Source organism: Hetaerina americana, unplaced genomic scaffold, assembly GCF_022747635.1.
Source record: "Hetaerina americana unplaced genomic scaffold, ioHetAmer1.1.p SCAF_11, whole genome shotgun sequence".
Classification (NCBI taxonomy): domain Eukaryota; kingdom Metazoa; phylum Arthropoda; class Insecta; order Odonata; family Calopterygidae; genus Hetaerina; species Hetaerina americana.
Genome location: NW_027286181.1, coordinates 19526017 through 19549646, shown reverse-complemented (window position 1 = coordinate 19549646; position 23630 = coordinate 19526017).

The following is a 23630-nucleotide window of genomic DNA, read 5'->3' as shown; positions in this document are numbered from 1 at the left end:
ACCTGAATATAAGACTAAGGTCAGCTAGTGGCTCCCATCCTAATTCTTCCAATAGTGTCGTGACACTGCTACCTTGTTCATAAGAACTATTCACAAACCTAGGCATTCTTCATTCACTTTTCCACATAAAAACAGCTCTCCATAAATGTTTTTCGTTCCTGACGCCTTGAATACCCAAACTTTGGTGTACCAACACTTTTATTATTATTAGTCTACCTGGTGTTGTATTAGTTTTTGAAACAGGATGGCACTACAACAACCTACATTTATAATCCCTGCATAGGGTGTACTTAGCACCATACGTTTCAAATAGCTTTTTTTTAACCACGCATTTTCTAACTACCTCCATTCCGTCAACATTAATAATCACTTGTTAGAAAAAGGTTTGTCTGCAATAACCGAGAATCAAAGTTTTTTTGTTGCTTTAGGTTACAGGAAGGTTTTGGAGAGACGAGTGCGTGGGGTTCTTCGTAAATTTTTAAGGAGATTCGATCGTGACTGTACGAGTCAATGTGTCAAGTCGGCTCACGCATTAATGACGAGTGATGATATTAATGAAACACACATTCATGCGTACTTTGTGAACAGATATGAAATGAAAAAGTTTTTATTTTTTATTTAAATATAAATCACCGTGATAAGTTTTTATTAATTTTTTAAACGTGCTGCAAAAATTATATTGGACTAGGTTTTAGGCGTTGATTTTTTTTAAACAATACGATTACCGCATTTTTTCACACAAATTAATGATTACTATCTAACTAAACGCGGTTAGGAGCAGTTATGTTAAAGCTATTACAACTATCTTCCAGAATTGCAAATTGATATCAGTTATTCACGAGAGCGACATGTATTTCTGCGTCATATATCCCATAATTATCCTGCTATTAGTACTCCATTGACATAAGAGAATGCATTCATACAATCTTGAATTTCTGATGCTAATTTCTATAAAAAGACAAGCATGAATATACCCCATTCCATCATCTTAATTTGATAGTGTGCACTTAAAATCACAAGCGGTGAGAATTTCATAAAAGTGGGATAAAATTGACACCTCTATACAACCTCCATAATATCTTTAGTCTTGAGAGTCTCTTCGACTGCATTTACCCCATTCTTTCAGAGCATGAATAAAATCTTGCATTTTCGATGTCAATATCTTCAAAAGTTAACAAGGACCTGTTTTATCATTTTCATTTGATAGAGTGCACTTAAGGCTATCTGCAGAAGACATTTTATCGAAATGGAATGCACTTGATTACTCAAAGCAACTCCTTTAAGCGGTTGATTTCCTTTCGAGGTCACACAAAATGGAATCGATGAGCGGACCATGAATCGCGCGAATCTAACGGTTAGCAATATAAGTATGTGAATATATATATATATATATATATATATATATATATATATATATATATATAATAAATTGGACAGCAGCAAACAAAATAGACACACATAAAAAGATCACTCACACGTTATTTCTTGATCATTTCAACGGAATTCTGCTCCGTCTTCATCGGAAGATATAGAAGTAATGACTCCCATAGAAGTAATGACCCAGTCATTACTTCTGTATCTTCCGATTAAGACGGAGCAGAATTCCGTCGAAATGATCAAGAAATAACGTGTGAGTGATCGAGTGATCTTTTTATGAGTGTCCATATTGTTTGTTGCTGTCCAATTTATTATTCAACACTTCCGTGTTACGTCGACGAAATCATACATATATATATATATATATATATATATATATATATATATATATATATATATATATATATATGTATGTATATAGGCACACACACATCTAATAAAGATTTAATTACTTAACCATTAACGAAAGACGATTAATGATCCCTCAGACGCAATTAAAATCAGTCAGATTCCAGAATAATCTATATTGACGAAGGTAAAACGAAACATTAATTATTGGGGTGGGAGCACGAAATAAACTTATATTCTTACTAAAATTTGAATAATTAGTCAAACACAACAATTATTGCATGATGTCCATATGAGCTAATTCATCATCTGCAGGGTTGGTACCCCAACAACTCCCGCCGTAAGCCCTAGCGGCGGCTTCTATCTCTACATCTATGTTTTACCCTGTAAGCCACCGAGAGGCTGGCTTTGAGGTTTTTGTCTGGAGTGACTCAACACCAGGCATGCAACTTCAGAAATAAAGATTTTTTTTATATTTTACTCACAAATTATGAGTACAATAATTCGCAAAATGTAGATCATGATAACAACAGTGACATGCGATGGAGATGTACTCCTCTACGTAAAGGAGAAGAGCTGTTGGGAACACAAAGAACAAAAAATGAAGGTTAGATGAGATAATGACAAGATAGTAGGCTAATTAGAATGAAAAGAGAAAAAGAAATTTTCCTTCGTAGCTTGTTCGGAAACAGTTATTCTGATCCCTTATCGTTGGAGGGAAAAATGGCATCTTTAATCTATGCATATTTTCGACACAATATCTCTGATTTTATTGACATCTTATCTCATTCCGTGATACAATGGAGCTAATAACACATTTTCAACATCATTGTTAAAGACATATCCTTCCAAAATCTGTATTTTAACCTTTACTCCGTGAGTGATTCCCAACCTAGTTCTTCCAATAATTTAGAAAGTTGATCATAACAACGATTTACGAATCCAGCTCCTCTACGCTCCACGCGAACCAGTTCGGCAATGAATTCGAAATTCAAGAGTATCCCATTATGCAAGCAGCATATTTTAAATGGAGATTAATTAGCTAAAATTAAAAATGCTCTTTTTAACCTTCTCGTCACATTTCCCTGATAATGTTTTAATAAATTGTAATTTTTTGTTAGCTTCTCCATATGTTACTCATATTTGTTTCACCCAGGAGTGGTCGTGAGTGAGGGTAATGCCGAAGTATTTAATATGATTTTATAGATCTAAGAATTTTAATCTACTTGCGGGGTATTGTGTAGGTGTAGAAGTCAAATATTAAGCATTCGCTAACCAACAGAGTTATTTTCCCACGCACGCATTTTTTCAGATTGAACTAAAGATTCTACTCCTCACATCAAAACGCCAAGTTGATCAATAGAATAATGCATTTGAAAACATACATGTATTTGTGCGATTTATCCAAGCTGTATATTAATTGCCAACTTCAACCTTAGATCAGTTATGTCAATTTGATGTAACATAATTTTCTGGACCATAAATTACTTGCCATATATGGTATGTGGCTGAAAATTTTATTCCCTAACCAACGTTTATAAAAACATTAATATTGCTAACATCGCCAGAAAATTCCTCGGTGTCCTTATTTTTATGCGTTGGTATACCATACGATCGGCGAATAATCTCATGCTGTCGTCTCAAAATGTCCAGATAGGAAGGACTAAAGGTTTGGCCATTATTGCCTTAAGGAATTGATTACATTCCACGGTTTAAGTGCACTATTATTTAGGAAAAAGGAATAAATGTTGAAGCATAGTAATCTCACTTGTAATTTATTTCCACAATATTGTGTCGACATGTTATGTCACCTTAAGGTGCAGAAAGCAAAACTTATGAAAACCATTCAGGGCCGTGGAAATAATATATCAGTGGAACTGCAATTAAACATATACTTCCGCTATCACCTAAAATGATAAAGTTCCACAAAGGCTAAATCAAAACCGTTCATCTGATAGAATATAATGTAAGTATGAGCAATTTAAAAAAAATATAACTGAACGCACGAAATAGGTCACAATTCTGATTCATTTACACCAGAAAATTACACATATTCCTTTATTACAGTGTATCTGAATTTGATATAATATTACCCGCGTCTTTGGAACTAAACAGCGAATCTCTATTTTTTCTATTATGTTCTCGGATAAATAGTCATAATACAAAATTCTTGCAAATTATCCAGATCCGTCCAGGGTTAACATAGGTTTTTGAATCGAGACCCTGCTAGAATTCCTGATGATATAGCCCGAAATCTTAATATTGTAACCGTGAATCATATCTTTTCCCAATCGCCCTCTTAGTATGCAGAGTAAATCCTTGGAACATCGGATTCTCTCAGCATATTCAGTTCAGTCCGGGGTTAACAAAAGAATTTATAACCGGGATCCTGTTTGAATGATAAAAAGTATCGTTCGAGTAGTAGTAGTTTTTAGGGGAGGCGACCGACAACTGAGGTAATTTGCGCCATAGGAGATGGATAGGAAAGGATGAAGGGTGGGGAGAAACCCGGCGTCGGCATTAGCCTACTCTTTACGAAAGGCGCCAAGGGGTCCGCAGTTTAACGTCCCATCCGACGGACGGCGTACTCACTCAAAGTGTCCTCCACAAAGCAACTCAAGTAGGGATCGAGATTCCACTGAATAAATATTCAACACCGCAGGGATTTGAACCCGGGCCCTCTGGGTGGGAAGCCAGTACGTTAGCCCCCGCACCATTTCGATCCCCATATCGTTCGCATTTTCGTAATTTAACTGTGAGTGTTTATACTTTGCCTGACCTTCCCTTTGCCTACTTGGATGAATCTCACGAATTCAAGTTCTCTCAGATTTTTCAGTTCAGATCGTAGTTGTGACAATAAGATTCCGAGCCCGTAACCCTCTAAGCCGGCGGACGAGTTGTCCAATTAGCAGGCAACCACGCCCTTCTGTATACATGCGCGCCTACGCGTGTGTTCTTCATATTATTTTACGCCGCACAGTTACTTGGATTCCGACCAAAGGAATCACGGCACTCCATTCTAAAGTTTCAGCCGAGAGTGGGCGGGTTTCTGCGGAGCCCGGGGAAAAGAGACCGTTGGTTCAGTTCATTAGCGCTCTTGCGGGAGGGAGGCGTCTGCGCATACAGAGAACCATACACACACACTCGGATGCACACAAAGGTGGGTAGGAGACGAAGAAATTTGGCGCCAGACTCAGAATGAGGTAAACTGCCTCACCCTTATCTCTTCACGAGGTTGAGCAAACGCGAAGGATTTTGCGTCGCAAGGGAGAAAGACAAAGAGAGAAGACAGTGAAGGCAATCGGTAAGTGCTATTCAACCCACTATGGAATCGATGATTTGCAGTTAAGAGAACAAGGATGCCAAAGAAGAGATTCTCATTAGAAGTGCCAACTCCCATCAGCAAATTCTAGACATGAGGAAGTAGTTCATTACAACTTGAATAGCAACGAGGTTTAATCTTAAACGACTGTGAGACATTAACGATAGAAGGAGAAGAGAAAAGAAAGTTAGAAGGGACAGAGAAGAAGTATGCATGCAAATAATCATGTGTTTGAAATTGATTGACAAATGTGGCAAATAAAAAAGATATACCATAAAGTTTATGTTTATTTGAAATATTTTACGAATTAAAATGTATTCTAAATGGATATATCATGTATCATAAACAACGGTTTCCTTAGAAATACGATGCCCGAAGTCTAATGCTTATTCATTCATATACGAGCCAAAAAACTTAAAGGCTAATCAGATTAAATTAAGTGTTTTTAAGGAAAAAAATAATTTGGATAAAAAAGTCTGGTGCGTAATAACCCCCTCAGGGTACTATGTAATGGAATAAAAGTATAATAAAAAATGGAATTTCAAAGCATTGCTTTTGTTTTCTTCAATATTTTTTTAATAATGCTAACAATGGACTCTCGACCTCTCCTGGGTGAAATAACTACAGGGTATACGTGGAAAAGCTAACAAAAAATTAGACTTAAATAGAAGAGTACTGGGTAAATGTGATGAAAAGGTTAAAGTATGTTATCTGTCGCTGGTTAGGCCTCACTTGGAATTTGCTACAAGTACGATCTCGTATATGGGATCCTTACGAAGTTAGATCAATTGCCGAATTGGATAGCGCGCAAAGTAGAGAGAGCTATATTTGTAAAACATTGTTATGATAAAGTTAGTAGCGTATCCAAAATATTAGAGCAGCTAGAGGAGCTAGGCTGGGAATCACTCACGGAGCGAAGGTTTAACTACAGATTGAGGCTGTGGCATAAATTGGAAGGAGGTCTCTTTAGTAGTGATGCTGGAAGTGTATTATTACCCCCATCGTAATACGATAAGAGAGATCAAGTCGATATAAGTGGAGAGATTAAGTGTAGAACAGATAGATTTAAGATTTTTTCCACGATCGTTAAGGGACCAGAATAACACTGTCCGACCGCGGTAGGGGTGATATTGGAGTCAATGTTAATCTAGTGTGTGTTCCCCCTTACCACACACCCTAGTGGAGGCTTGCCGGGCACTAAAATATATAAGATAGATGAGAAAAGGAAATGGAAGAATGTAAATACAGATTTTAATAGAAGAAAGTACAAAGAGTTAATTAAAAATAAATTGAGACGGGTTACGAATATAGCAAAATAAGCGTGGTGAGAGACTCGGTGCGAGAATATGGGATGATTGCAGAGGAAGGGTGACATTAATGCGTTATAATGAAAGGTTAAAACCCTGCCAGGAAGTAAAAAGGGAAAATCGTTGCAAACAATCAAAATTAATTTTGAAATTATTTTGAATTCGAAAAGATCTAAGAGAGATGGAAGGAATATGCAACAGAGGAACTGTACGGTAAAGAATTGAACCAGCGAGATTATAATTGAGAAAAAATATGACACAGATAAGAATAGCGTAGGTTCAGGTTTACTGGATGGCAAGATAGAAAGGGCATTAAGAAAGCTGAAATCAAATAAGGCCGTGGGCGTAGACAACATGCCGATTCGGAGTGACAGTGAAAGGTTTTGATTTCAGTATCTATGTGTAGCAATTCTAAGATTTCGAAACTTTTTAATGCTCTGAGAAAGAAGGCGCCTAACGTGTTCAACGTGCATCCACCCCTATGGTGATGGCAATGGAGACAAACATACCATGCCCAAATCGAACACGCCATTGTTTAAATCAGTATTCAAAAGTCCTTTTATTTGTCCCGGATCAGGAACAAGGTCAAGTTGTAGGCCGAATTCGTGGCAACGAAAACAAATGATGAAGAAGGCTATTAGCACTCCTACCCAAAAAAAAACAAGTTGTCATTCTATTTCGGATTTTTAAACAGGAAATAACAATGACAATCACAAGCACACAATTCCTATAGTTTGTTAAGGCTATGGCTTCACCTTGAATCCACTGCTGAGGGTAAGCGTGCTATCTGCATACAGAACTGCGCAAGCGAAAAAGGAATTTTCCTGAAGAATTGATGATGGTTTTCCTGAGTAAATATCTGAAAAAAGATAAGTAAACTCTTTGAATATCTACATAAATCCCTGAAAGTCACTGGAAGGTATGACACTGGGGTGTACCCACACCTGGCATGCAGAGCACACGAGAAGGCAAAGTCACGCACCGCACGGTTTATGAGACTAAACTTCCGGGAACAATACCATCATGCAAATAAAATTGTAACCACTTATCGGACTCTAGAGAAATTCTAATGGTACAACCTCGATTTTCGTTAAATTCGAGTAACGAGGGTGATATGTGTATCGCTCAATATAACCAAAACTCCTTTAAATATATGTTTATATACATGCGCAGACATACACATTAAGTGTTTGCTCAGATCTGTTCAAGAAATTACATTAAAAAAATAATTGCATTACTTTTGGAACGCACCAGATAGGTATGTATATATATATATATATATATATATATATATATATATATATATATATATATATATATATATATATATATATATATATATATATATATATATATATATATATAATATCATAATATATATAATATATTTATATACAGGGTCGCACCCAGAAGTAGTAGGCCTGATTTTCTCTGGCGCGAACGGGGCGGTGGAGGGGGGTATGCCTGGCAGGGTAAGGTGGAGGGGGCTCTTAGCAACAGATCGACACCAACCTCAGTTGCCGGCGGGCTGTCGTTGAGAGAGGACACCGTTTGTAGTGAAGCAAGTTTTTTGTCCGCGTCGAAAAACAAAATGAATCTGAATTTAGAGCAATGTTATTCCGTGAAGTTTTGTACGAAACTCGTGAAGACGGCAACTGAGACCCTCGATATGATCAAGCAGGCTTATGGGGACACTGCCTTAAGCCGTTCCACAGTATTTGAGTGGCACAAGTTGTTTAAAGAGGGTAGGGAGCTCCTTGAAGACGACCATCGCTCCGGACAGCCGTCGACGGCAAGAACCAACACGAATGTGGACAGAGTGAGGACACTGCTGAACACAGACCGACGCTTAACCAGTGAAGAAATTGCAGATCAGTTGGGTCTGTCTGCATCCAACGTCCAACGCATTATTTCACAGGATTTGGCCATGCGCAAGGTGTGCGCCAAGATGGTGCCGAAAATTCTGAGTGTCGACCAACAGGCAACGCGTGTGCGCATTTCCGAAGAAGTGTTAGCCAATTTGCACCGAGATGAAAATTATTTCTCCGGACACCGGACTTCTTCTTCTTCCCCCTGATGAAAAGACAGCTCAAGGGACGACGTTTTGACTCGATAAAGACCGTTCAAGAGGCTTCGATGAGGGTCATCAACGGCATCCCCAAAGAAAATTTGGTATTTTATCTGTAATTTAGCTCATAATTTAAAGTTTTAATTTAATGCATAAATTCTGGCACTCTGGCATCCAACGCCACACTTCCTTCATCTGCATCTTACCCTTTAGCCGCTACGCTGGCGTTGGGAAGTAGGAGACCTGTAGAAACTTGAGGTGGCTTTCGGAGTATTGTGTAGATGATCTATTTCTGCATCAATTGTCTCACAAAACAGACTATCCAACTACGATGCAGCGCTCCCTGTTTGTTTTCAACGGTTTTTTTTACGATAACCAATACACCCGGTGAGGAAACTTTCGTCGCAAAAGCAGTTGAAGACCAGCGGGTCGAGTGGCCTAGATCAACGGCCACTCCACGTACGCGTAAATAGGAGATTCGCACGACTGAATTGGACGGGTGGGAGAGAGAGACGGTGGTGGTATAGAGCTGCGGGCGGACGATTTCGGGATAATTTAAAAAGCTCCCCGGTGGCAAATTACCATCGCCCCACTCTTTCAAATGCGACCTGGGTAACGCGTCACCTGCCACTCCAGTCTCCCGTCCATCATTCACAGCATAAAAAGGCGCGTTACAAGCCCGAAGACTGATCGTCGCTAATCCGCTTGTTCGACAAAAAAACGAATGGACTATTGGCACAGCGAACGGCAAAATCACGGGATATACAGTTCCATCCCCGGTGACACATTTACCCACTTTGCATTACTGTCATGGGCAAGTTTCTCTTAGGGTTAATTCTATATACGAGTCCTCTGAATAGTACAGTATTTAATGCAGTAATAAAAATTCAAATTTGCATGTTTTACACTGTAGACAAGTAGGATATCATGCGAAATTAGTACTGAACACATCACTTACCCATCGACGTATCACCATCGATACGAGCGGCGAAATAGAAGTTGAAATTTACAGATAAAATTTACATGAGCGCGAATGACCGTTCGGAAAAATTGATCGGTTTCAATCTGGGTAGGGGGAAACACGCGCGTCCTGTTAGTCCATTACCGGGGCAATGCCGGATCATTAAAAAAAACCCTTCCACCCCCTTAATTACACTCACCCGGGTTGGGCGGTGCGATATTGTGAAGTGGTGAAGGTGATGTACGATGGAAACGCAAAATCTTTTTGCGACGGGTGATCGAGGGGTGCGATATAATCCTTGTAATTATTATTGGTAGTCCACCGTTTAAGGGAGATTTTAGATGGACATAGACAGGATATAGATACATTCCTTGGTCTCTCTTAACAAAATAAAACCTAACACCCGCTACTACACTAAACCCTGATTCACTTCCGCATTCCACTTCATTCTGTCCACCATTCCTAGTATATTCCTTCCCCTCAACTCACTTGCCTAACGTGCTTACCTCTATCTATGAGCTTTCAATATTCCATCTCAGATCAAAATGCACTTTATCTAACTGCTCTGTACCCTTTGGATTTCTCCCAATCCCCTATCGTCTTCGTCACCATCGTAATACCTCTTCGTTCGTTTTCATTTCTGTCAATTTTAGCTTTTACATCCTTCTCCACACCTGCTGCGGTAAAAATTAATGAATTAAAATTCCAATGCATCATCCCTAATGAGTGGTAATAGTGGGCGGAGAAGGGTAGATGATACAAGTACATCAATACCCTGCGAGCTACATAAAAGTTGTGTGGTAGGGGTGCAGCTCCAGGAGGAAAGGATAAGGAATTTGGGGGTTAGGGTTTTCGAATGGATGGAGGAAGGTGGAAGAAACTTAAAAAAATATTTATATATATATATATATATATATATATATATATATATATTTATTTATATTTATATATATAACCATGCGCAGTCCCTACCTTGAAGGTTAAGCTTATTGTGTCCAACTGACTCCTGGGGGATTTCGATTACAAGAATTCTGGTCTCTTATTGTTCTTGGAAAAAATGACATTTTAAACCTGTCAGTCTTGCAGTATATCTCTCTAATCTTATATTCGTGATCCCTCCGCTTGTAATTCGTTGGGGTTCGTATTATGTTCTTGATGTCATCGGAGAAGGACCTCTTCTAATCTTCAAATGTTTTTAATAAGTTTAATCTATATTGTAAACGCCGCTGTGTATGGGAATCTCAGCCTAAATTTTCTAGCAAAGTAGTTACGCTACTGCGTTGGTCATAACAATGTTTGTACCGAGTGGGTGTAGCGAAAATATTGATTTAATTAATTATCCATAAATATTATAATTACTATTGGTATTCTACCGGTTAGGGTAGGTTTTGGATGGGTACAGAATAGACAACTGTACAGCAATCCATTTTCTTACTACTCCTAAAGAAACACGAGATGAAACATCTTACACTATGATGCTGATCTTCTCTTATTCTTTGTTGCGTACATCTTTGCTACGCGTTATAAAATATTTCGCGGAGCAGTGTTTAAATGTTGCGCTTACTCCTGCTCGATTTTAATGGTTTATTTTCTATTGGTTACAAAGACGCCAAGAGGTTGTTGCATTAATTTCTTTCTTTATTATTATTGGTAATAAATTGTCAAAGATTTTGGATGGACACAAACGAACCAACGATAAATCTCTTCGTCCGTCCAAATAAAACACAGCCTGACATCGCACCTCCGTCTACTTCCTTCCTCCCTTCATTGCATCCAACATCCCAATCCTATTCCTGCCCCTTCCTCGTTTTCCTATCATTCTCCCCTATATTACAGTCTTCAACATCCCACGGCCGATCAATATGCTTTACGTACATCCAACTTTCCTGCCCCTTTTGATTTCTCCCAACAATTCTCTCTCCTCCCCCAGAACAATATCGTCCGTAAAAATTATCTTTGGTTTCACAAATCGGTTGGTGTTACTGTACATTTATTTCTTTGTTAAACCTGGAAGCAAACATAGCTTACCTTGGTCCTTGGTCTTTTCTTTACGTCCATATGTGTACTAAATTGGTCATCACTGAAATACAGGTACATTTATACCTACACAATACCCTGAAAGTCGCAAAGGCGTTTGGCGGGGGACGTTAGGGTAACAAAAATTTACGTATATTTAAGAACTTTAGACATACATTTATTGTAAAAATAAATGCATAAAAGTTGAAGTAAAGTTAACGTTAATAAACGTGGCAATCGAAATCACGGTACACAGGAGTTCAGTGCACCTTAGTTCATTTTTAACATCAGAATGACCTTATCCGAAAAATTCAGCAAAAAAATAAAAAATTGAGTTCGTTCCTCCACAAAGTTCAAAATCTGGTATCGTATGGCCTGTGATGATTACGGACTCATAAATCACAACCCTGAGAAAACACCACTAGGCCGGCTACAAGAAAGAGAGCAGCCTTTACCCAGCTCGACCCAGCGTTTATTAATTTTGCGACACATTGTCCTGAAGGTTGCTGCGAAAGTTGGACCCACGGAAGGTGGATAGGGGGCGAGACCCTTGCTTGGGATCCTACACGTGTTTTCACTGTCCCTGCGAACCCCTTCAACTAATAGGACAAGGATTCCTGAGAGAAAAAAATCTAAGTGAAACCAAACTTTCAAAACAAAAGCTTTTTATGAACAGGGGAAATGTTAGGGGCTCTACGCTACGTAATTCGTTGAGATTAATTTATTGTAAAGATTATACATCCTTGCCTACGTAACATTCACCATTGTCCCCTTATGGATCTGCGTAGTCAAGAAAATCCCCATTGTAATTATCTCAGGAGCTTTCCTCTCTTTTGCTTTATCCTTCGTCTCCGTCACATTCATTCATTGTTTCATGAAACTTCTTTTTCTCAAATATTCCTCGCCCTGAGAATCTCTTCCATCGCGTCAACCGTGGCATTCTTGGTCCATCCCTTACTTTCAATCACAAACCATTCGCTCTTTTCTCACGCGCTTGCATTTGTTTGGTGGCATCATTCGTTCTCTTGTCCATCCATTCAACATGACCCTACCAGTGAAGCACGCTTCTCTCGTACCCGTCAGTTCCTGGTGCATTCATTTCATCTTCTGCCATACTCCATTCATTCCTCACCATTCGCATCTCAAATTTTAACCACAAAATATCCCCAGGCACGCAATAATCACTGTATTCATTTGAAATGCAGGTGAATCCATGAATACTACAGTTTCACCGGCACTCAGTAGTACGCGAAGGAGTATATTTTCGTGAACTACCATTTTGGCCATACAAGACAATCATTCTTGAGTGCATACGCCAGGTACTAACAACAATCTTCCTGAAAAAATTCTCATGCTTCCGTCCTCTTCATCTATACTGCCATCTATCGAAAACATTTTGCCCATAATATAGACAATAGCTCACCCAATTTGCTCAGTTAATTCGCCATTATCACTCAAATCGAGCCCAATATAAGTAGTGTAACGGTTTAGGATGTCACAACACACATCATTGTACTCTTAGACCATACTACAAGGTGCATTTATTCATTCATTAGCTTTGAATACTTTCTGCCTCCCTTGATTCAATTGAAATTTCACATTCTTTTCCATCACTCTCCCAACATTTTCCCCTCTAAATATCACCGCCCTCAGCATTCCATCGCGTCTCTCAGCATCTCCTGCATCCATTTGTCCTATCATCTTCGAAATACTCCCAACCTCTGTCTCTCTACCCTAATGGATCGAAATAATTACCTTGACGTGACTGATTCCTTTAAATGGGACCTTGGACTATGGTCAAGCTATTTTGCGTAACGACGGAATATCTCGGATACTAACTTAAGTACCATTTGTTTTAATAAATTATCAGATCATCACAGAAAAGCATTAAAATTGAGAAAGATTTATTCAATGGACACGACCTCTGTCATCTCTATGATGTTTTAAAATTCTGTCCAAATTCTCTTATTCAAGGTGGGAGACATGATAGAATAATTTCATCCCCATATGTTTTTTTGTACATATATTACAGATACATAAAGCCATAATGTATTCGCTCACGACCATGAACTGAATTTGAGGCACTTTATCGACCACTGCCGCATCGGATAGACCGCCCACAGTTATCAAACCAGAGGTTGGTTTTAATCGTAGAGGAGAGAGCTTATCTCGAACTAAGTTGGATACATTGGGTGAAATTCACACATTAGAGGGTGATAATGGGAAGGAGTTCCTTTCCTTGTGTCGCCTATGAATTCCTGAATTCGAATTTGGCACCCGAAAAATCAACACAGCTGGTTGAAACTTAGGATCTTTCAAAAGTCATCAGAGATAATAGTCGGGACCAACGGTCAGTAGAAAAGGGCCCTACATATTCATAATACCCCTCCAGTAGCTGCAAGGGCGTGTGGCGGATGGTGATGGGATACCATGTTTTTATACATAAATACGTACGTATGCATTGATATAACGGGAAGTGTCCTGAAACCCCCGCCATACGCCCTTGCGGCGTCTTGCGGGGTATTGTGTAGATGTATAAATATATATTTGCATTTGAATAAACATTCTTAGTGCACGCCCACATATAAATATATGTCTCTCTTCGTCATGCAACCATGGATGTGTTAGATTTAAGTTTTAAATTTTACGTTTTCTACCAGCAAGGCTAACTAGATATACCCTTTTTCAGATAAATATTAAATAAATATATGTAAGCGCACATTTAGTTCCACTATCCACAGTTGTCTACCAGAAGGTCGATTTGATAGTGAGGGTCCACAGCTTACCAAGTACTAAGCACAACTGCAAGGTAATTAGGGTCGAAGGGGAGGGTGTGTGGCAATTCCTTTCCCTCTGTCGTCTGTGGTTTCTCAGGAAGATCTGGTAGTCGAAACTTTGCTCAACTCAGGTGAATCTGAGGGTGCTCGAACCCGGGTTCTCACAGTCAGTAGTCCAAATGCTCTACTCCAGGACTACCACGACCCTACAGAGTTAGAGAGAAGAAGAAAAATAAACGGCATCAATGGCACCTGCATTACATTTCCAGCGGAGTTAAGTATATTTTAAAAGGTATTTTACTTAAAAGAGCTTACATGATGACCAGAAGATATTATAAAGTCCGCATTCACTTAAGTTTGCGCCTCAATATAATTTGCTTAAGTTTTCACACACTTTCGACCTGAATCATAACCTCGCCGAAATGGTAGGGGGATTAACGTGTCGACGTACAGGACAAATTGTAGATGTAGATATGCGTCGTCGGTCTTTTTTTCTGCATCTACATAATACCCCACGAACCACTACAAGGGCGTGTGGCAGGGGGTGTCAGGTCAACACCCGTATAACAGAAAAAACCACGTACAAATCTAACAAATTCATGCCATTTTACACCCACAGAGACGCATATATTCATGCAAAAACCATTTTAACTCACACGCATGCGAATACATTACCACCAACTAGCATACACATGCACATATATCTACGAATATACCTTATGTCTAGGCAGCGTTTAATCTTGTCCTTACTTGCAAATCGAATACCTATGCTATTTCTATAATGACTTTGATTTCTTATTATTATGATTCATGATTGTCCGGGGAAAGAATGAGTATTTGTGTCTATCTGTACTGGAGTCAATCACCCTTATCTTATCTTTGTGGTCTGATGTATCTATATAGCATTTGGCATAATAATTCCTTTGGTGTCATCGTTAAACTCGTTGGCTCTGAGCCTTGCTTTAAGTCTGTCTAGCTTTTTCTCTTCGCATCTCAAGCGGCTCACAGCCTAATTCCTCTAAAAGGCCTGTCACGCTCGTCTTCTTATCGTAACAATTTTTGACGAATCTGGCTGATTTTCTCGGAACTTTTTTCAAATTCTTTTATCAACTCATTTTCCCAAAGATCCCAAATAAAATACTCGTGGCGTTTTTTACGACCTGTCTTCTTCTTTAAAACGATCTGCGAGGAACTTTGGCCAACGCTCGGGTGTGCACTTAGTAACCTTGTGTTCATCGGACTACCGCGATCACTCTCTTAGGAATACCTGGGCGAAAAACATAACGAAAACACGGTCGTGTGCACCAAAGCTTGAATTGGAAGATGACGTTATACAGGGAAACTTATTCCGTCATCTGACGTGATGCAATGTGGCTTGGCGGCAAGAGAGGGTTTGGCCGCCACAGGTGTCATTAATTGCTGCACGCAGGTGTTTAATTATCGCTTTTTGAGAACATTCGTTTCAGAGCAATACGTACCGCATCACGTCGCCTGAGACGCGTGTATCAGAGTGAGTGGGGAGGACGTCATAAAGCCAGAAGAAGAAAGGCTTCCACGCATATGCACGGCACTTGGAAGACTTCGAGTGGAATATGAGCGCAGGCCATACGGATCACACGAGCGCGTTTCGAAATGTTAACTCCCCCAAGTCATACATGCGATGTTGGGAAACTTGCTTCCTCTATCTCAAGAATGCCATTCAATCTTAGAACTTCCGAAGTTATATTTTTTACTAGAGTTAAAAGAAAAACGAATAAAATTTTCAATAATTAAGGAACGAAACTTTGATTAGCCATTATCTCCATCTTTAAAATATTCATGCTTCTGATCTCGTGTTGTTAATAAACACAACATCGATATCTATTATGATGATATAAATTTTCAGTTAATCAAGAACTACTTAATCTTTGCTGTAGAGTAAACGGTGTGTGATATTCTTGTGGATAGAGCATAGGGCTGTGCCGACTGGACTACCTAATTTTGCGAGCCCGAATGGCAGTCAGCCTTTTTCACTTTTTTTCCTATTCATTAATCCCAAATGGATTGGTAACTCAAGGATGATTCGCTTTGATTTTTCGTCGAGAAACAGTTCATATCCAAATAATAAGGAAAACAAACTCTGTAGGAAATTACGTTGTTCATAAAAAAAACAGCTGCGACAAAAAAGATTCTCACATCCAATGCAGGAAAAATTATCGGTTTGTTTTGAGCGATGGTAATGATTCTTTGGTCTTTGAAATGTTCCCAAAAAAACAGCTGAGTTGTTCCAATAATCATTCTCTCGTTCCAAAAGGCCCTGGGAATAGAATCTTAACATTTAACTAGCGATGAGAATTTTTGGTTTAAGATTTCGAATCGCTCCGAAATGGGGAATCAATAATTTCGAAGATTATCACACGAAAATTCGAATTCTTCGCGCCTGTGGAGAGGCACGATTCAGTATTTTTTTATATTCCAAACTTTTCTCACACAGAATTTTTTTAATTATTATTCAGGTGGTGATGTCTCGTACTCGTCACGGTCATTGTTACGGCGTGCGTGGACCCAGAATCCCGCTGTATCACATTTATCTACAAACACATTATGGGTAATTCAAACAAAAACATACACAGACACGCACATAACACTTCACGGGGTGAACTAACACCCAAATTATGGCTAATTTCGGTTTCAGCTCGATGCTGAGAAAATATAAGGGATGAGAAGGAGAAAGGTTGAAGGGGGGGGGGGGAGGGAAGGGTTGAGTGGAAAAAACGATGTCTACGGACACCTCTAGTATACAAACGACCCCCTTAAAAAATTCTAGTCATCAAGATCCTCAATCGCTCCCATCGCATGGATACACGAATCCGAACTCATGAGGTTAAGGGCGAGCGTATATGCGTGCATATATATACGTACGCATATACACACACAAGAGGGACCCTGTCCCTTTGAAAATCCCTTTAAGAACCAGCCGGAATGGGCTGTGGGAGGGGGGGGGTGCACGCAGCAGGAAGGAGGAAGCCATAGGCGGAGCATATGAGATGAAGGAGATGGGGATACGGGTTGTAAGGGTAGGGCGGAGACCTTCTAGAAAGAGAGAGAGGGCGAGACAAAGGGTTGCAGAGGTGGGAGGAAAGGGTTAAAAGGGGCGTGGGGCCCTCACCACCCCCTCAACCCCCGATTCGGGGAGAAGGGAGGAGTCCCCAAAATGCATTCACACGACCCCGAGTGGTGAGACAGCAACACCCTTAAAAAAAACAACCGTCATTGCGTGTAGAAAGCATTCTCCGGTCCAAAAAGTGGATATACAGTTTTTATACGATATATATACAAATATATATATATACACGAGGGTCATCCGGAAAGTAGTACCCGTTCGTGCCGCATGAAGTGCTGACGACGCGAGTAGCCGCTGGACGAGGTCAGATAGCTTCAGTGGCTTGTCTGCCTTCTCTGAGCCAAGTTGCGTGACGCTAGCATTGCCTGTGTTGTTTCTGTGATTGTTTACAATGTTTAAAAAAATTGAGAACGCCGCCAGTTGTGAAGTGAGGGCAGTGATTAAATTCCTCAATGCAAGAAACGTTCGCCCATGTGATATTCATCGCCAATTAAAGGAGGTGTATGGAGACAATGTAATGGACGAGTCGTCTGTTCGGCGGTGGTGTCGCAACTTCAACATGGGGAGGGGGAACACACACGACGATGAGCGTTCGGAGAGACCGTCTGTCATTACAGACCAACTGGTGAGCTCAGTTGACGAATTCGTGAGGAACGATCGGCGCGTCACAATTGATGACATCTGTGAGCATTTTCCCAATGTTTCTCGAACAATTGTTCATGAAATTGTTAAACACCATCTGCATTATGCAAAAATTTGTGCAAGATGGGTCCCTCGCGTATCTCAATGAGCTGGCGGCGAAGGACTATGCAGCAGGAATACAGAAACTTGTCACACGTTATGACAAATGCCTTAATTTGCTTGGAGATTATGTTGAGAAGTAGTTTAAAGTATCCTCTTTCAAATAAAATTTTTTATGTTTGTTAATATTTACTTTTGTGTCTTTATTTCACGAACGGGTACTACTTTCCGGATGACCCTCGTATGTATATATATATATATATGAGTACATATGTGTTTGTGTGTGTATAAGCATATAAATATATATACTATATATATGTGTATATATATATATGTAGTATATATATTTATATATGTATATAAAAATACACACAGACAGAAAGGGATCAAGAGAAAGAAGTCCCTTTCTTATTTCTTCCGACTCCTTACACGAAATGGATGGGGGGTGGGCGGACGGTGGTGGATCCGAGGAATTGGCTTTTCCGTCTACTACTCCAGTCAGCATCGACATATACCAGATTACTGCATTGAGCAGACCCAAAACTAAGTCGGTAGGCTGGTTATTGTTAGCAGGAGGGCCTCATTTCGGAATGGAAAAAGATAAGGTGGAAAAGCGGCCATGCTTGGTGAAGAATCGTCATGGACACATAGAAATTGTCACGTTATTATTGCATTAAATTCTGGTTAGGAATTTTGAATGGTTGGCTACAAGGAGTAGACAAAGATGGAATTAGTTCAAATATAGTAGAAGCCGCTTCATTTGTTCTCCAGGGAAGTGTTATCGGACCTATTTTATTTTTTCTTTACGCTAACAACAATGACTCTGAAGTCACTTGTAAAATACGTTTATTTGCCGACGATGCAGTGGTTTACCGTAATATCCGTAACCTTGAGGACACAGCAGCTTTATTAGATAACCTTGTTGCTACACAACGCTGGTGCGACAATTGGCAACTAGAATTTAACTTAAAAAAGTGCAGAGTGATGAATTTCAAGAAAAAGAGCAATACCTTCCCGAACGACTACCACATCAGGAACACCGAAGTGAAATGTGTAGACTTGATGAAATACTTGGTCCATCTACATATATGTATTTAGTATTTCATCAAAGTGTATCGATAAAACTTATCTACAGCCATTTTTCTGTCTCTTTTGTATCTCTGCCAAATGAATAGTTTTAAAAATATCGTTAAATATAATTTCTCATGATAACTGAAATTCAAACGCATTCCCATTAGTGGTCTCACGACCCAGAGAAGGAGCGTTCCTGGTACAATTACTCTGAAGGAAGAAGCCAACTCCATTGTGAAAAGGTGTGCATCTTTGATGTTTTTTTGAGTTGACCAAACTTTATTTAATTCGCTCACATCTTTTCCAAAAACTACGGGCAAACACCCCATAAATAATGTCTTTAAGAGAACGAAACAGTACATGAATTCTTTTCGATGCAATCCATGTGTTCACTAAGTATATATTAAAAGAACGGAAGAAGAAGACCCATAAAAATATTTAAAAAATACCTTGATGTTATTTTCAGAAGGTATGATCATAAAGACTCGCCCAACTTTCTGTTCAGTCCGCTAGAGGCATTAAATCAATTCACAAACATCTCCCTGATTTAACCCAATCCCTTTCGGTGCTCATAATTTCAATGTCGTTATCAATAACGTGGGGAGGTACATCTACATCTAACTTCCACTTTGGCTTATGGAAGCGCGTGTAACATCATTACAAATGGGTTAATTCGCAATCTTAGTTTTGGCATCATTGTCTTATGTGTTGTCTCTAATACTCGGGGATAATTATTATATTTGGTACAATTTCTTTTAGCAGTAGTCTATCTGGTTGGGGTAGGTATTCGATGAACATTTGAACCATACACTATTATACTCCTAAACCTAAATTAAAACGAAAACAATATCCTTAAACCAGATACCATACAGGTATGTAAAAATAGTAACAGTCTTTAACTTTGCAAACTTTCTACCCTCCTTAATTCCATTCAAAATGCCTTTTTTTCTCCCTACACCTCTCTTTCCCATCGCTTTAAGCTACCCATGAAGAAAGATTGTGATAGTAAGGAGGCAGTTAGGCCACTGAAGTATGAGCAAGAAAAGGATAGGCATTTTGGACGGAATGGAGGGAGGAGGGAAGCATGTGGAATTGAAAGACTTATTGCACTGAGAGGTATCAGGTTTGGTACTGCTAGGCTAGGCTGCTAGGCTAGGTACTACTAGTTTGTGTCCATTCAAAACCTACCTTAAACAGCAGGCTACCAAATAATTTTAATGGCCTCGAATTCCGAGAGGGTAAAATAATTACCTCTTTCGATTGTTTGCTCATGTAACCTCCTTGCTTCCATTCTCACGCAGATTAAGTTAATCTCCGTTAATTCATGACGATTACTTAGTATACACCTTTTCTATGCGCCATGTTTAATACCGGAACTGCTCGACAACGTAGGGATTGGATGGCAAAGGAATGTGAAAATAGAAATACATGTTTTTTGGAAGACGGTGAAGAATGTTATAGTTACTCATAACATTACCGATTAAACCAATAATACCTATGAATTTGTTAGGAAAAAAATCTTTCAAAAGGAGGAGGGAGTTGATCTGGACAGGCACTCTGATAAGGATATCAAGAAAAAGCTCGTCAAAACGAGTTGATATGGAATATAGTTATGTGCGGCGCGGAAACATGGTCATCGAAGCAGGATGATAGGTGTAGATTGGAGGCTTCTGAAATCTGGCTGTGGAGAAGGATTCAAAAGGTGAAGTGGACAGAAAGGCAAACAAAGGAGGAAGTGCCACATATGGTGGGCAAGGAGAGGGGATTATTGGGAAAAGTCCAAAGGATACAGGAAAAATTAAACAAAGCTTTATTTATTGGAAATGAGATGCTGGGGACTGATAGAGGGGAGAATGTTTGGCATGCGAGGAAGGGACAAAAATAGGAAAGGGATTTTGGACGGAGGGAAGGAAGGAAGTATGAAGAATTGAAGAAGAGCCAAGGGTAAGGCTGGATATCGAGTTGTGTATTTTCAAGAGAGACAAGGGAATTGCCACTGTGCCGTTTGGTGTCTTGTGTCCATCCAAAGCCTACTTTAACTGTTGGATAACCGATTATAAATAATTTCAATAACTGTCCTAATAAATGTTCTCATCCACAAATACTGCGTTTTCATGTGTATTCAAGAAGCATATCAGAAATTTGGAAAGGTTGAGAGAGGAATATTTGATGGCTGAGAATTATTTTTTTAGTTTAAGGGTGGAAGTTTCTGTCCTTTTTTCTCAACTTATTTTTGAGTGAGATCAGGACAAGTTACGTTTTCTCACCGTATCGGCCTCATTACATTTACGCGAAAAAAAACAGTTAAGGCGATGGATCGAAAATCCAAGATGGCATGTTTCTCGAGGGGCAATTTCTAAAGTTAAGAAAGTGTTGGGAGTTACCCTCGTTGAGAGGGAGTTGCTCCAGTTCTGGCATCAACAACTCTCGCTGCGCGATGCGAGGGAGAGACAGCCCTCGCAAAGGGGTCAAAAGAGGCTCGGGAGGACTAAAAGAAGACTCGCGGGATCGTGGGTGGGGGTCGACACACCCCCTACACCTCCCACCCCCGCCCAACAACACGTGCGGAGAGACAATTTCGGGGAAGAGGGGGGAGGGTGGGCGAGGGTATGCGGTCGCAATAGGCGGTGAACTCCCTCCTCTAGACCCGTAAACGACACCGCGCGTGACGGCAACGGAGGGATGGGAGAAGGGGGGGTCGAATTGTTAATTTCCCCCGCACCCCACAAGCTCCAAGGGCGGGGTGGCGCGGTGCCCTGCGACCGACGGGGTGGAAGAAGACACCTGGGCAGAGCGGGTCTGGAAAAGATCCAGTGATTTGAGGATAATGGACCCCGCCCACCTACCCGAACTCACACATATGAGGGTGCGCCCACCTCCCCATGGGCTTATCTCCTCACGTAATTTGGCCCGCGGGCCCGTGGCACATCCGCCCACCCGTCCTTCCGTCCCCATAGGACCGGAGGGGCGGGGGGGGGGCGGGTTGAGGAGAACCCTGGGTTCGTGGCCTGACGTCCAATCCGCCTTTGAGGTCGCGTGGCGGACGAGCCTAGGCCATAGATGGGCACACTCATCCCGAGGATTTTGAAGTGAAAGCGCGTCCCTGTGAGTCTCCTCAATGGGCGTCGGATGATAAATCACAGCCGCCACAATGAGAGAGTGAAATCCCACAAGTAAATCCAAGAGGAATGGACGGAGAAGCCGAGTCGTTCTCCCACACAGCCGATCTGCAACGAAGCTCGAAGAATACTCATGCCTACTCGATAGTTCTAAACAATCGGCTTTCCTGAAACGCGTTCCTATTGACTGGCCTTGAGCTAAAGACGCCACGGAAGTCTAATGCGACAATTGTAGCGCTTAGAGGTCGGATCTGACAAGAATCATTTTTCATCCACTAATATGACAGACGCTTTTGTAACAGGCAGTCTTTCATGTACCTGACGAGATAACCCTTCTCATAATGTGTATGTCGAGTAGGTAACAAGTAGGTCGTAGACGCATAGGTACAATTGATGTGAGAAATCACTCGGACAAAAGTTCTCAATTAAACCATCGTAGATTAGAAGTCTCCCTGCTAGAATAACTTGAGCTCTTCATAAAGCAATGAAAATATTTTTAAGAAAATATGTTCTTTTTACTTATTTTAGCTTAATACTGCGAGATATGTATATGGCATTCGTGTGAAAATTGTTTGCCTGCATATAAATTAACATATATGTCACAAACCGGCATGAGGCTAACTTGAAAATTTGTAATAATTATAATAACAATAAAATAAATTCCCCTGACCCTCCAAAAGCTGATTATCACCGAAGATTGAAGTTTAACCCGCGGTCTATACGCTAGTCATAGCGTCTTTAGCAGATGATCTAAATGGACTCTGGGCAATCGGAATTTAACTTAAAATAGTGTCTACTGATGAATTTTTGAAATAAGAGAAGTTCCATCCGGAACGCCTACTGCATCTGCAATATCGAAATAGAAAGTGTAGACTCGATTAAATACTCAGGGGTTATTCTTACTCACGACCTTTCCTGGATGAAACATATACGGAGACTATGTGAACATGCTAACAAAAAATTAGGATTTATCAGAAGAATATTGGGGAAAGGGGATGAAAAGGCGAAAAAGAAATGTTGGCTTTCGCTGGTTAGGCTTCATATAGAATACACTGCTAGTACATAGGGTCCTCATGAAGTTGGATTGACTGCCGAATTAGATCACATGCAGCTAGATCCGTAAACCGTTATCATGATAAACTGAGTAGCTTATCAAAATTATTAAAGTTAGGTTAGGAATCACACCCACGAATCGAAAGTAAAATTACAGATTAAAATTCTTGCATTAAACGGAATGATGTCCCTTCAGCGATGATGTTGAAAATTCAATATTAACCCCATTACACTACGATAGAAGAGATTATATAAATAAAGTTAGAGAGATTAAGTGTAGAATAGATACACATTAGATGTCATTTTTCCTACAAAAGATAAGGGATCAAAATAAAGTTGGCCAACCGTGTGAGGAGGGAAAAGTATT